This window comes from Anopheles stephensi, chromosome 3 (genome assembly GCF_013141755.1).
Source record: "Anopheles stephensi strain Indian chromosome 3, UCI_ANSTEP_V1.0, whole genome shotgun sequence".
NCBI classification, from domain to species: Eukaryota; Metazoa; Arthropoda; class Insecta; order Diptera; family Culicidae; genus Anopheles; species Anopheles stephensi.
Window position 1 is genome coordinate 23,647,392 of NC_050203.1, and position 12,026 is coordinate 23,659,417.

Here is a 12,026-nt window from a genome sequence, read left to right on the forward strand (position 1 = left end):
TGATATCTTGCCGGTGGGTATTGGAAGCAAAATGGGGAACACACGTCGGCGCATCTTGGCGGTGTTGTGCAAAGCGGGAAAACTGGTGAAAACTTGCTTTCATAATATCAAGGCCAACGCTGTACTAAAAACATGACTGTCTTGTACTAAACAACACAAAAAAGCAAACAAACATAAGGATAAGGAAACCATTTTCACGGTACGTTCCAGGTGTAATTTAATCCACTCCATTTGGAGGCATTGTTTGGGGCAGAGTTTGGGTATTGTTCACAACGCCCCAAAATAACCAGCTCCCACCCAGTTTTGGGCGGAAGATTACCTTTCAGCATCACCTACGCCCCCATATACCAAGTACGATCGTTAATATAATAATAATCCGATATTGTTGCCTCCGGCCATTGTTGTGGAAGGTATTTGTTTACGCTTTCTCCGCCGGGTGTTGGGCGACTGCTGGAACTACATAAATTTCCCGAAACCCCAGCTTATGCTCTTGTTGTGGAAGTGGTGAAGCCAGTCCGTTTTGCGTTTGCTGATAAAACAAACAGACGGCAACTGTGTGAGTGTGTGTGCGATGTGAGCTGGAGCTTACCAAAAACTTCATTATTAATGTAAATATATTTTCATAATCAATAGCCAGTTCAGGGGGGGTGTTTTTCCTTATCTCTTTTCAACCGGGGAAAGAAAAACAGTAATGTATTATGAAGTACATTTAGAGACGTTGCGAGTTGACATCATTGGAGGATGCCTATTTAAGCGCTCCCCAAGATCGTAGAGAACGAGTGACTCCATGATGGATGCACTCAAGACACGTGTGTGCGTGTGTGCTGAGTATATAGTTCGGCATAACAACAGGTGAACCGAAAACCCCCAGAAAAAGCGTTGCGGGTTTGCAAAACCGGAGGCCGATCGGTATGGATGGGATGGCAGGAATTTACGTTTCATCAATCAGTACCGAAATAGAAACGTTCCCTCATCCGTCCCATTCCGTTTCCTTAATGTGCGCCATCGTACCTTTCGCGTTTCAGTGTGTGTGTGTGCGGGTTTTCTAGTTAGTTGCGTTTCATGATGTACTTTCTTGGCAAATGGTGCGCCGCTAATGTCAGCCAATATTTGATCTAAGCAGGATGGAATCTTGTAACGCCCGTGCGCTCACTATGGGCCGAGCAGGGGACAGAACCCAGGAGGAAGAGAATGATCCAGAGAGAGAGAGAGAGGGAAAAAAAATCCACCGACACATGCCAAAAATCGGTGGATAAGTGGACGGAAGAATGGAGGATGCCGATCAACACTTGTCAAGTGCACTCAAGTGAAAAGTTTCGGCAAAATTTTTCCCGTCCACACACACCCGTACAACACGAATGTGCGAGTGTGATTCGCGTCGAGGAAAACTTGTTGCGAAGAAAAACCAGAGAAGAAGCGCGCCCAAATGTTACCAAATCAGAAAAGGCACAGCACATTAGGGAGAGTAAATGAAAAATAATTTTTCACTCACATGAAACAAACAAATATTTCCACCGGAGGCACACAAACACACGCCCGCAGACAGACACGCGGAAAAAAGGCGCTGGTCTGTTGCGCAATAAATTGCGGCGTGAATAAATGAACTAAAAATAGAGCGTCCACGCACACACACACACACACACACACACACAGACACTCACGTACATGTGTGTATATTAATGACACCCTGGGCAACCTGGGTTTGGGGCAACGAGGACGAAGATCGGCGTGGAGTCAAACGGAGGATCGCCGTTACCGTAACGGGGTGATCATCGTTAGCCCAGCGTTGACAAAAGGACCTGGTCGGCTAAAAATAGTGACACGGGATAGGAGGTCGCAAAAATATTCCACCCCAAGAGCTAGAGGTGTAGGAGCAAGGTGTGATTTTTTTTTGTAGGGGATATTAAAACTCCTAGTGGTCTGGTACGATCCTGATATTACTGAGGTTGCGCTAGGGAAGGAAACGATAAAATAATGCAAGCCCAGCTCGCTGTCTCGCTGGCTGATGATGATGATTGGAGGGAGGTACTTATGCGTATTTTGGGAAACTCTTGATCTCATGTAATGATCGCATTGCATAACAGTTCGCCTCCCAAACGTTTGCTCATGCCGGTCCGAACAGGACCAAAGACTGTCCCACCGTGCTAGTAGTAATGGAGAGGCACGCTAAGCGAACTTTGAAATCGCTTTACCATACGCTGCCTGTCACGCCGTTCAAACGTGGTTGGCAAATGGAGGTTTTTTGAAGATCGTACAGCAACTTCTGCCGCTCCTTCCCTTCCCCACCTGTTCACAAGGGAATATAGAAAGCACCTGTTCACTATCTATTTTGCTCATCAAAGCAAATAACTTTAAAAATATCATCACTCATCAGCGAGCCGCGGAGGTCGGACCGTTCGGTGTCACTGCTGCTTGCTGCCGCCCCGTCCATTCGCTTTGGACCACCGTCGCCGATTGAGCCTACGCGAGACCGATCTTTTCTTAGAAAGAGTTTTTTTACGAAAACAACGCAAGGTTGATGTGTTTCTTTTTTGGTAACTGTCGAAGTAGATTTATGTTTTTGTCGAAATTCTACGAATGATCCCTCCTGGGCCGATATTAGTGCTATGGTTTGAAGGTATTTAATCCTTGATTTTTTTTTCTATTTTTTGGTGCACTTGTCACGCACATGTCCTTTCTTTGTGTCCTTCAGGATCGTACAAATAGCTGCATCAGCTACCAGCAACTACCAGTACATTCAAACCAATGTCACAATGTCTCACTCGATGCGCTTCACACGATGTTCACAACTATCCAACAATGAGGTATCCGGTTTTGCGGTCCTAGTACGCACTTTCTCACTTCCCATTAAACTCCCAGCACCATTCACAAAATTTGCAACAGCAAAAAAATCTACCCCCTCGAAAACTTCACCAATGAAAAAAAAAAAAAAACAACCAAACACCAAATATCCAAGGAACCACCTGCAACACTGCGTGATCGGGAAAAATTCGGACGGGTAAAAACCACTGGCTGTGCTGCTGTGTGCTGAGAGCTCAGCTCCTAGACGACTGACCTGTTTCGAAAGGTCGAGACAATCGGCAATGGATCGCCGCCGGGCGAGTCCTTTTATAAATTCCGAACCGGGTTCGGGGCCCGTACGCCGGGACAGTTGGATCGTACTGCTCCGGCGCGATCGCGCACACCAACACCAGCGCACACAGACATGGGGACGCCCCGGGGCTTTGGGGTTCCGATCGGTACCGGCACGAACACGCGCACAGTATGGAAATATTCTGAGCACTAACAGGTGCAGCGTCTGACGGGGTTTTTGCTGTCGCACACCGGGAGGAACTTCGGTACGGGCACGAATCACCAGCTAAAGACCTCCGGTGACATCTCAATTTGGAGGATTTTTTTTTTATTGGGTGCAATTTTCTAAAAGCTTAATTGTATTATAAATTTCAAAAGTGGTGATACTAGAGCTGTTTATATTGGAGCTTAGTTTATTTTGGAATTTGATCATCAAATCAGTGGTTCGAAAACGAATCTTGCAGCTTATCAAAACAAACGAAAAACATTTGATCATCCGGAATCGTTCAGGAAATTTTCCAACGATCATAAAAACAAAACTGCACAACGGTTGCATCGAACCGGAACGGTACGACCCTCCTTATTTGATGGTACGCGTGATGAACATCATCGTTCGGAAAGGCATTCATTTTCCAACACACGCTTTTGGCGCCAATCCAACATTTTGGGCGCAGAGGCAAAATACGAACAAAATCTTGCTCACGGAGGGAATGTTGCTGTGCTCGGGACCTTATGAGTTTTCGTTCCATCCCAACACCTCCCAAAGACTCCAAAAGACAATAAAGTTGACGACAAATCCTTCATCTACCATTTGCATCACTTCCAGCCACATTCCCTCAACCTTCTTAAACCGTACGGAGCGATCGAGATCGAGAGGGGTTTTAACCTTGCTTATTCGCTCGCTTGCTGTCGTTGTTCAACGAAATGCAGTTTATTTTTGCATCCCGGATGAAGTAACGCGACACAACGTGATGCGAGAAATGTGTTTCCCATTTCGGGACAGGCCACACTGTTCGGGTGCCATAATTGCAGCGCGATTGTGCAATGGTGTCAAGCAAGGATGTATATGATGAGGATGAACGGTTTCAGGGCCGTTTTCGCGGTGGAAACAGTTTATATTGTAACCTTTTTGCGGTGTGAAATGGTGTGTTTTGTCTTGCGATGGTTTGATGATCGATTAACTGTGGGATTTGATTGATTGATTTTGATGCTGCTGGTAGCCAAAATAATGCGCCGTTTATTGTACAATCTTGTTTGAAGCAAGCTTGTCGTTTTTTTTGCTTTTTTACTCGTTTGAAACGTGGAACTTGAGTATTTTTAATTTTGGAGGTTTTTGTACTAAATGGTTGTACTAAAAGATTTAAAAGAAGTTATTATAAATTGAAAAGTCCATGAAATCATTCTCTCAAAAATATTTTCCAAGATAAAAAGACTGTTGTAAAACCACTTAAAGATGTAAAAAATTAAAAAGTGGCTTCTTTCTAGATTTTGCTCGATAAGGAAGAATATTTTTTAGCCACGTGCTCACACTCATGGAGACGCCTGGTGCTTCAAGTGAAAAGGCAATCTTTCTACAACACTCCTATAACACACACGCTCCCGCTTTATTCTTCTGCTTCTTGATGTCATTTGCATGCATTCATTCAAACTGTTTCGCATCATATGACAGCATGCGTTAGGGAACCATATTGAGCCGGATGGATGATACCAGAACCCTTTCCACCGCCCAAAAGACGTAAGAAACTTCCAACAAAAAAAAATCGCCTTTCTAATGCAAACTCCAACGCAGTCCACCTCCAATATTGGAGCATTGTGTTTGCGTTCCGGTTGTCGGGCGGAAAGTCGCTGTCGCTTAGCGTACACCATTGACGTAAGGATCGGTACGGTAAAAACTCATTGGAACCGTTTGAAACGAGACAAAAAAAAAAAAAAAAACTCCCCATGACGATGTTTCCGAACAGGAGGACAGTGGAGGGGAAAGATAATGAAGAGGCTGAAGAATGGAAAACTGACACAACTCGTCTTTCGGCGTCCTGTCCTTATCCGATCGCAAATGCTGGTGTTCGCGGTTCGCGCGTACACGTTAATTGTACGCTTGTGCGAGCTGATGGACACGAATCAGAGGTGTCAAACTACGTCAAGCGCTGCTCCGGGATCCATTCCGGTTGCTCCGGGTAGTTGGTGGTTGGTGGCGTTGGGTTGCGATTGTTGTGATTAAAAGGTACTTAGCGAGGCGCGCAAAAGACGCAAACACGCGCGGCTTGCCGTTCAACAGAGCGTTCCAATCTCCCGTGGTCGCTGATTAATACTCAATTGTTTGATTTATGGATAATGGTGTGACGTTTGCCGGGGATGAGTTTCACGCAATACAGGCACACACACGCACATTCGCATACCAGATTATTTTTATTTTTCTGTTCCACACAGCACCACATACACTGGTACGGTGTCTTGTTAATGGCCGGAGAGAAGATTTATTAACTTGCCATTTAGCGGGTGGGAACACTTTTCCTACTTTTCCAAGGTCAGTTTGCCGGAAGGTGAGAAAACTGAAAGGTAGCAGAAAGTTGTGGTTTTGTTTTCATTTTCTTCTCTTTTTTATTTGATGGCTATTTTGAAAACATAACCTTATATGAAAATTCGCAAACTTGATTACGGCTTTTGATGAAATGTGTTTTTTCATAACTTTTTTAATTTGCTGAAATTTTTTCACAATGACACAATACTTTGGCGCTTAAGTCATCATTAGTAGTTAAAAATATAAATATTTAAAATTCTTAAAATTAAAGAGTAGACCTTTTTGAAACTATAAATTTGCTAAGGAATGAATTAAGTTACAATGCTCGATAGCTCGCTGACCGTATGCCCGTGCAATGCCCGTACGTAGGGCTGACTACTTTGCTACGGGCAAAGTCACAGTAAGCCAGAAATGGCAGGCCGAGACCTCTCGAGGTTGAACTGCCAATGAAGAAGAAGAAGCTCGATAGCTCTCTATTTTTTGTTTTTTTTTTGTGCTGTAACTTATCAGATAACCTTAGGCAAGTAAGTAAAACAAAACCAAAGGTGGAATCGAAGGTGAAAAGGAATATAAATTTATAAATGGTTTTTTTTATTACAAATTTATTGCTTACTAATTACTACTTTTCCTATAAAAATGTACTAATTGTCTTTCAACTTACTATTCCTTCCTAATTAATCATTTCCTATCAGTTTTTCATTCCGCGGTCCGGTTCCGGGGCGGTCCGGTGGCCGAGGCGATAACGGGGCCGGTCTTCACACGGCAGGACCGGGGTTCAAATCCCATCCAGACCGCCTCCCCGTACGTAGGGCTGCCTACTTTACTACGGGCAAAATTAAGTCACAGAAAGCCAGCAATGGCAGGCCGAGTCCTCTCGAGGTTGTAGTGCCAAGGAAAAAAAAAATCTGTTTTTCATTTCTTATATTCTTCTGCTGCGTTAATTGCGTTGCAACGGAGTATGCCCGTATTAAATTATCTTCAAAGAGCATCTTCAAAGTTTTGGCTAACGCAAAATTAAAATAAACACCGAAAGCAAACACCTTCCAAACAGGAAAGAACGCCACTCCAAGCCGGCGACACCTGACGATGCCAAGCTGTCAGGGTCGCTGACAATGGCGTTAGAAAAAAAAAATAGCATAGGCCCGAGATCGGCTCACCATCGCCATTCGGGGCCTTGTGTGTTTGATAATTAATTTTCCGTAATAAAACAAACGAGCCAGCGTTACACATTTCAGCAAACACGCCGTCGAGCTGGTCGAGGGGTTTTTTGTTTCTTCTAGAAGGAAGAATGATGCTGTGAAGAGAGGGTGGAAGCTAAGCTTCAACTTAAAAGGAAGAAAGATGCTAGGGAGTAGGCGGGGATTCGCGACTGTTCACTTTTGGCATTTAGCGTCCTGTATGTGTGTGTGTGTGTGTGTGTGGGGATGTGTGTAGAAGAGATAGAAGAGCAGGAAAAATGAGCGTAACGATTGTGATGGTCCCGCTGTCTAGGTTCGTTAATTTCGCTTAATAGCTTGACATAAAAATAAAAACCAGTATCCGCCATCCCGATTGTGCTGCCGACTCCTGTCGAAATACAAACACACACACACACACACACACGCGGGGACAGAGAGTTTCATCACGATTACAAACAAGTGATGCGTAACGTGAACAGTTTCCATTAGATGCTTTTACCGAGTAAATCGACATTTTGCTATCAATTACTTCATTAGAGATTCTTATGAAGCTTGTACACAAAATGGAACTTATTTGCTATCGGTCTATATTAGTAGAATAAAAAAGGCAAAAAGTAAAACCGCCAACGAAATGATCGATTTCGCCCAAAGTTCACTCAAAAACCGATGACCTCTCTTTAAGCTTCGATCAGCAGCTCCTGCTCCATCCTTTTTAAAACCCTCTGTTAACGCCTCCGCCCCATAACGCCAAACGTCCTTCACGTCGTAAAGCCGACACATTCTTGGAATTATGTAAAACGACCGACACCTTGCTGTTTCGCCATTGGAAAAAGAGGCGGTCGGTCTACACCGGCCTGTCCTTTCGGGCGAGCGTTGGCAGTAGTAACAGCAGCATCCGACCGTGCGTTGGCGTATGCGTGTGTGGCTCGGTTTGCTTCCGCTGGTGTTTGTTTTTTTGCGGTGGTCACTCACCGGGTTCAAGATCACTTTGGAAGTAGTCTTTCACACGCGTGCCGGCCGCATGACGCTACGACGCGCGTCCAATGACTCCTTGCGCCTTAGCTGTCGGACCGCAGGTTTTTTTTCTTCCCCGGTGCACGGTGACTTCATGCGACGACTTCGCTCACGCCATTGGAACGCGGTACGGGTCTTTCGTTTTTTTTGCTGACTGGTTGACGATTTGCGTCGGAAAATCTTCTTCTTTTTACTTCGCCCCGTTTTTTTGCTCGAAATCCTTCGCATAGAAAGCAACCGTTGTCCATGGTCCGGTGTCGTGGTTGGTGAGAGTTGGTTGGTTTTGTTCCTTTGCCTTATTTCATTTAATTCTGTTTTTGTCTTCTCACCAAAGCTGCACGGTCTAAACCGTCGATGATTGATACATCGAAGCTCCATGGATGACCGTTCGCGGGAACTATTTTTAGTGTCTTCGGTAATTGTCTGTCACTTGGCGGTGTTCAGGGTATCATTAGTTGGCCGAGTAGTTGGGTGGATATTATTTTTCTTTTATTTTCCCGCGGTCGAAGGGGATTGTGATTTTATTTCGCTTTTCTCGATTGAATTCTCGATTGCTGAGGGCAGTTGGCCTCAAGGGAGCAGGTGATATATCAAGCTCCCTCATGGGAGATGAATGCAAATAAAAAAGACGGTTAGGGAAGTAGAAACGGAAGAAGGATATTAATTTTGTACCGGGTCAGGAATTGGCCAAAGATCGAATAGGGGAAGCAAGCGAAAGAAAAAAACCCGTTGTGAGAAAAAGGTGTGAGAAAATGTGAATAGCAAATATTTGCAAGCTCAAGATCATCTTCTTTCGCGCACATACACTCACACACACGAGCAGAGTTTGTGTGGGAGTAGTAAAGCCATAAAAATAGGCATCATTTTATTTTCGGCCATCTTCAATCGCATACGGCGTTTTTGGCCAGGTCTGCGTCGGGATGGGTCGGGTGGACTCCTGTTAGCCGTTTCCTTGAGCGGGTACGGTATCCCGCGACCATTAAGCGGCAAACACGGTGTGAAGGTAGATTTCCCCTTTGACAATGAACTTGAGCCGTTGTGCCGGAGGGTGTCAAACGCACCGGGCACAACGTAACGCGATCGTGCTGAAGATGAATGCGTTGGACAGGCGTTGATGATGAACCTACTCCCCCTACTCCCGCCGGATTGTTTGTCGATCCAACCCAGTCCAACATGTTAAAAATTCTTAAATGAAAGACATATGGTAAGATGGTTCTGGGTTGAATTAAAGTAGCTCGATGCGCAGAAACATGATTGGACGCTAAAATGTTCATTAGAGCGAGTGAAAATTCTTCGCCGACTCGAAAGAGGGTTGGGATTTTTTTTTTGTAGTGTGAAAAATGTAACGCTTGATTGTTGAAAGTTTTAAACTAATTTGTTTTACAAATAACGTATTCAAGTCACGTTATTTCTACATAAAATCCAACCACAAGATAAGTCATTCAACCTATAGAGGTCTTGGCCTGGCGTAATTGGCTTCCTGGACTTAATGTACCCGTAGCAGAATAGTCGTACACTCCTGGGTACTGCTGTATGAAAAATGGCTTCGCTATCATCTCGGCATTAAGGACAGCCGAAAAAATATAGAAATGGAAATCAGAATAATCAAATGGAGCAAAGCAATCTTAACAAAATGAAAACAAAAATAATAAAAAAGAATATAAAAGATTTCAAAATTAACTATGATAATAAAAAATTCTAGTAATAGAAAGTTATACGAATAAATAAATGTTTAGACAATACGGCTTCAAGCCGTCATAATTTAAAATAAATAAAAATATATAAATGTTTAAAATAAACAGAAGGAATAATATAACAACTATCACCACAATAAGAAACGAAAAAGAAACAATTCCAAGTAAAATGATGGCAAAATTGATGAATTGAAAGATGCAAAACACACAGAAGATGAATAAAAAAAATAAAAATGTAACTTTATATCAAAGTGATCATAAAAATACAAAAGAAAAATAAACAAAAAAAAAGTTTCTATAAGTTGCGAATAAATGATCAAAATATTTTTTTATTTTTTTTATACTTGAACCGATTTTCTGTAGCTCCGATATTTCTGCAAGACTTTATTATTATTATGATTATTATCGTCATCACCATTCCAGTCATCAAGCTCGCTCAATGATTTTCGTACAATGTGGCAACGGGCTGCCAGTGTTATTATTTATCTTCAAGGTGTTCAAGATTGTTCTTGCCGACATTTATAAATGACATTCGCATACCTAGCTGAACTTGTTCACAACTCGCTGCTGTCAGGATAAATAATCAAATGCAGCCGCAAATAACTGACAGCACCCCGAAAACTCAGTACGGCCCGACCGCTTTGATGCCCGATTTCGTCATGTGTTGAAAAATGTGTCCCGTTTTGATCGGGACAAATTAATGAGCGGGACGAAGAATAGATTTTCCACGGAAAATCACCACCAGCCGGGCAGCACTGGGTGGTGCGTACGCGCTACGTAAAGGGTTCTCGGTTCGGCTTCATTGTAGTGTGTAACCGCTTCCGAGCAGTTGCTAACCCAAGCAAAAGAAATGAAACAGCTCGTAAAAATATAACAGTTCTTGAAAACCGATAAGCGCCCGCAGGGGATAAACATTCGGATGGATGAGCATTGAATTTGGGATTTGTGAGTACAACGCGGATCAAAAAGGCTGAATGTTCGAGTGTACTTTAATTCACCGATCGCCGCGTTGTGCAGTTTCGGGGCTATTTTTAATATGTTTCTTACAATGCTTTTAAGAGTTCTGTTCAAACAGCTGAGCAGTTTACGGCGTAAGAAATGGTACTCTCGTAAACCGTCATCAGCTGTACATTTTTGCTTGTCTTGTCAGCATTAAGCTTTTACGAGTATCCCGAATTGAGGTACTTTCTTGTTCAATTTTGTCAAACGAAGAGAAGCTAGAGCCTTTCCTTACACATATTGCGAATCGGGCAGCATCAATCAAAGCGCGCCCTTCGACGGATCAACGCACAACCCGGGATTGTTGAAAATTAAGCTAATTACTCGTGCGCTGGTTACTTGCTGGCTTCTAACAAGCAGCATATAGACAGCACCATCAACACATTAAGAACAGAAAGGCAGGTCAGCAAAAATGGAAAGTGTGCATGAGATGTGCTATTAATAAAAAATATTAATAAGGCACAGATGCAGACAGGTACCGGCAACATTCAGGCCAACCCCTGTACTTCGCATGCTGTCGCAAGTCTGCACAAACCGGTGAACCGGTCCCGCTGTCACCGAAACGCACGGGATAGGCAAAGGTTTAGTCCTTGTGGCAAATATTTTTAGTACCGGTGGCCTCGCGCTAACAAGAACAATGTAAAATGTCGCTTTAATAATAGCGCAGCGGCAGAAGAATTAAAACTTGTGCCATCGGGTGCGGGTCGCCAAATTCGTGCAAAAACGTGCTGCCCCCAGAAGTTGAGGGAGCATGGCGGATATGGCCGAATGGGCATTGTTGATGGCGTCTTCGCAACAGGCAGAGCGTAGCGATTATATAATCGCAACGGGCAGCAACGGGCCGAGCCAGTAAATTTATCGGTCAAAGGCTTTAACGTACTCAACTCGATAGGTCACTTCGTTCTTCAAATCCTTGCTTTTCGTACAGGGAACGCTAACGGGTTGTATGACAAAGCTTGTTTGATTATTTATGAGTAGGTTTTTGTTTGACTTTTGAATGTGTTTTATATATTATGAAATTTATTTGTTTATCTCAGCATCAATGATAAATTAGTGGCTAGATTTTAAGTTTTCCACAACCTCCAGATGATCCTAATCAGGTCATGTCTGGCTTCCTTAATTTTAGCTTTCCTTATTTTTTTTTTTAAACAGATTACACACAGCGATAGATAAATTATGACAGGTATAAAAAGGCTATCTAATAATAGAAAATAACTAAGATTAACAAAAAAAAAAAAATAATTAAAAAAGAACAAAATCCAACCGAGCATGCCCGGGATAAGGCAAATAACAGGGAGAAAATGCCTTGTTAATTTTTGTTAATTTTTGTGAATTTGTAAAAGTCAACACATGCGGTGTTGACAATACGGCGTCAAGCCGTAATCCTAAAAATATAAATAAATAAATAAAAGAACAAAATCAAAATAATATAAGTGATATTTATAAAAGAGAATACTGTAAGAGACCACTTTAACAGTATAGATTCGAAGGATAATTAAGCAGATAATAAAGGACCAAATAAAGCTAAATAAGCTTTAAGCAAGACTAAAG

General features: G+C 42.9%; 1 protein-coding gene across 7 annotated transcripts in view; it reads right to left on the reverse strand.

Annotated features, from left to right (window-relative positions):
* LOC118511320 (calcium-transporting ATPase sarcoplasmic/endoplasmic reticulum type) overlaps positions 1-3,182 on the reverse strand; it is a 30,500-nt gene extending 27,318 nt beyond the window's left edge. For 4 of the 7 annotated variants that reach the window (XR_004906141.1, XR_004906138.1, XR_004906139.1 and 1 more), the window contains exon 1: positions 3,056-3,182. The gene's annotated coding sequence lies outside the window, so the exon portion shown is untranslated. Of the gene's footprint in view, positions 1-2,963 lie in introns of all 7 variants that reach the window. The other 3 variants (XR_004906140.1, XM_036054242.1, XM_036054240.1) reach the window with 3 other exon arrangements.
* Between the last annotated feature and the right edge of the window lie 8,844 nt (positions 3,183-12,026).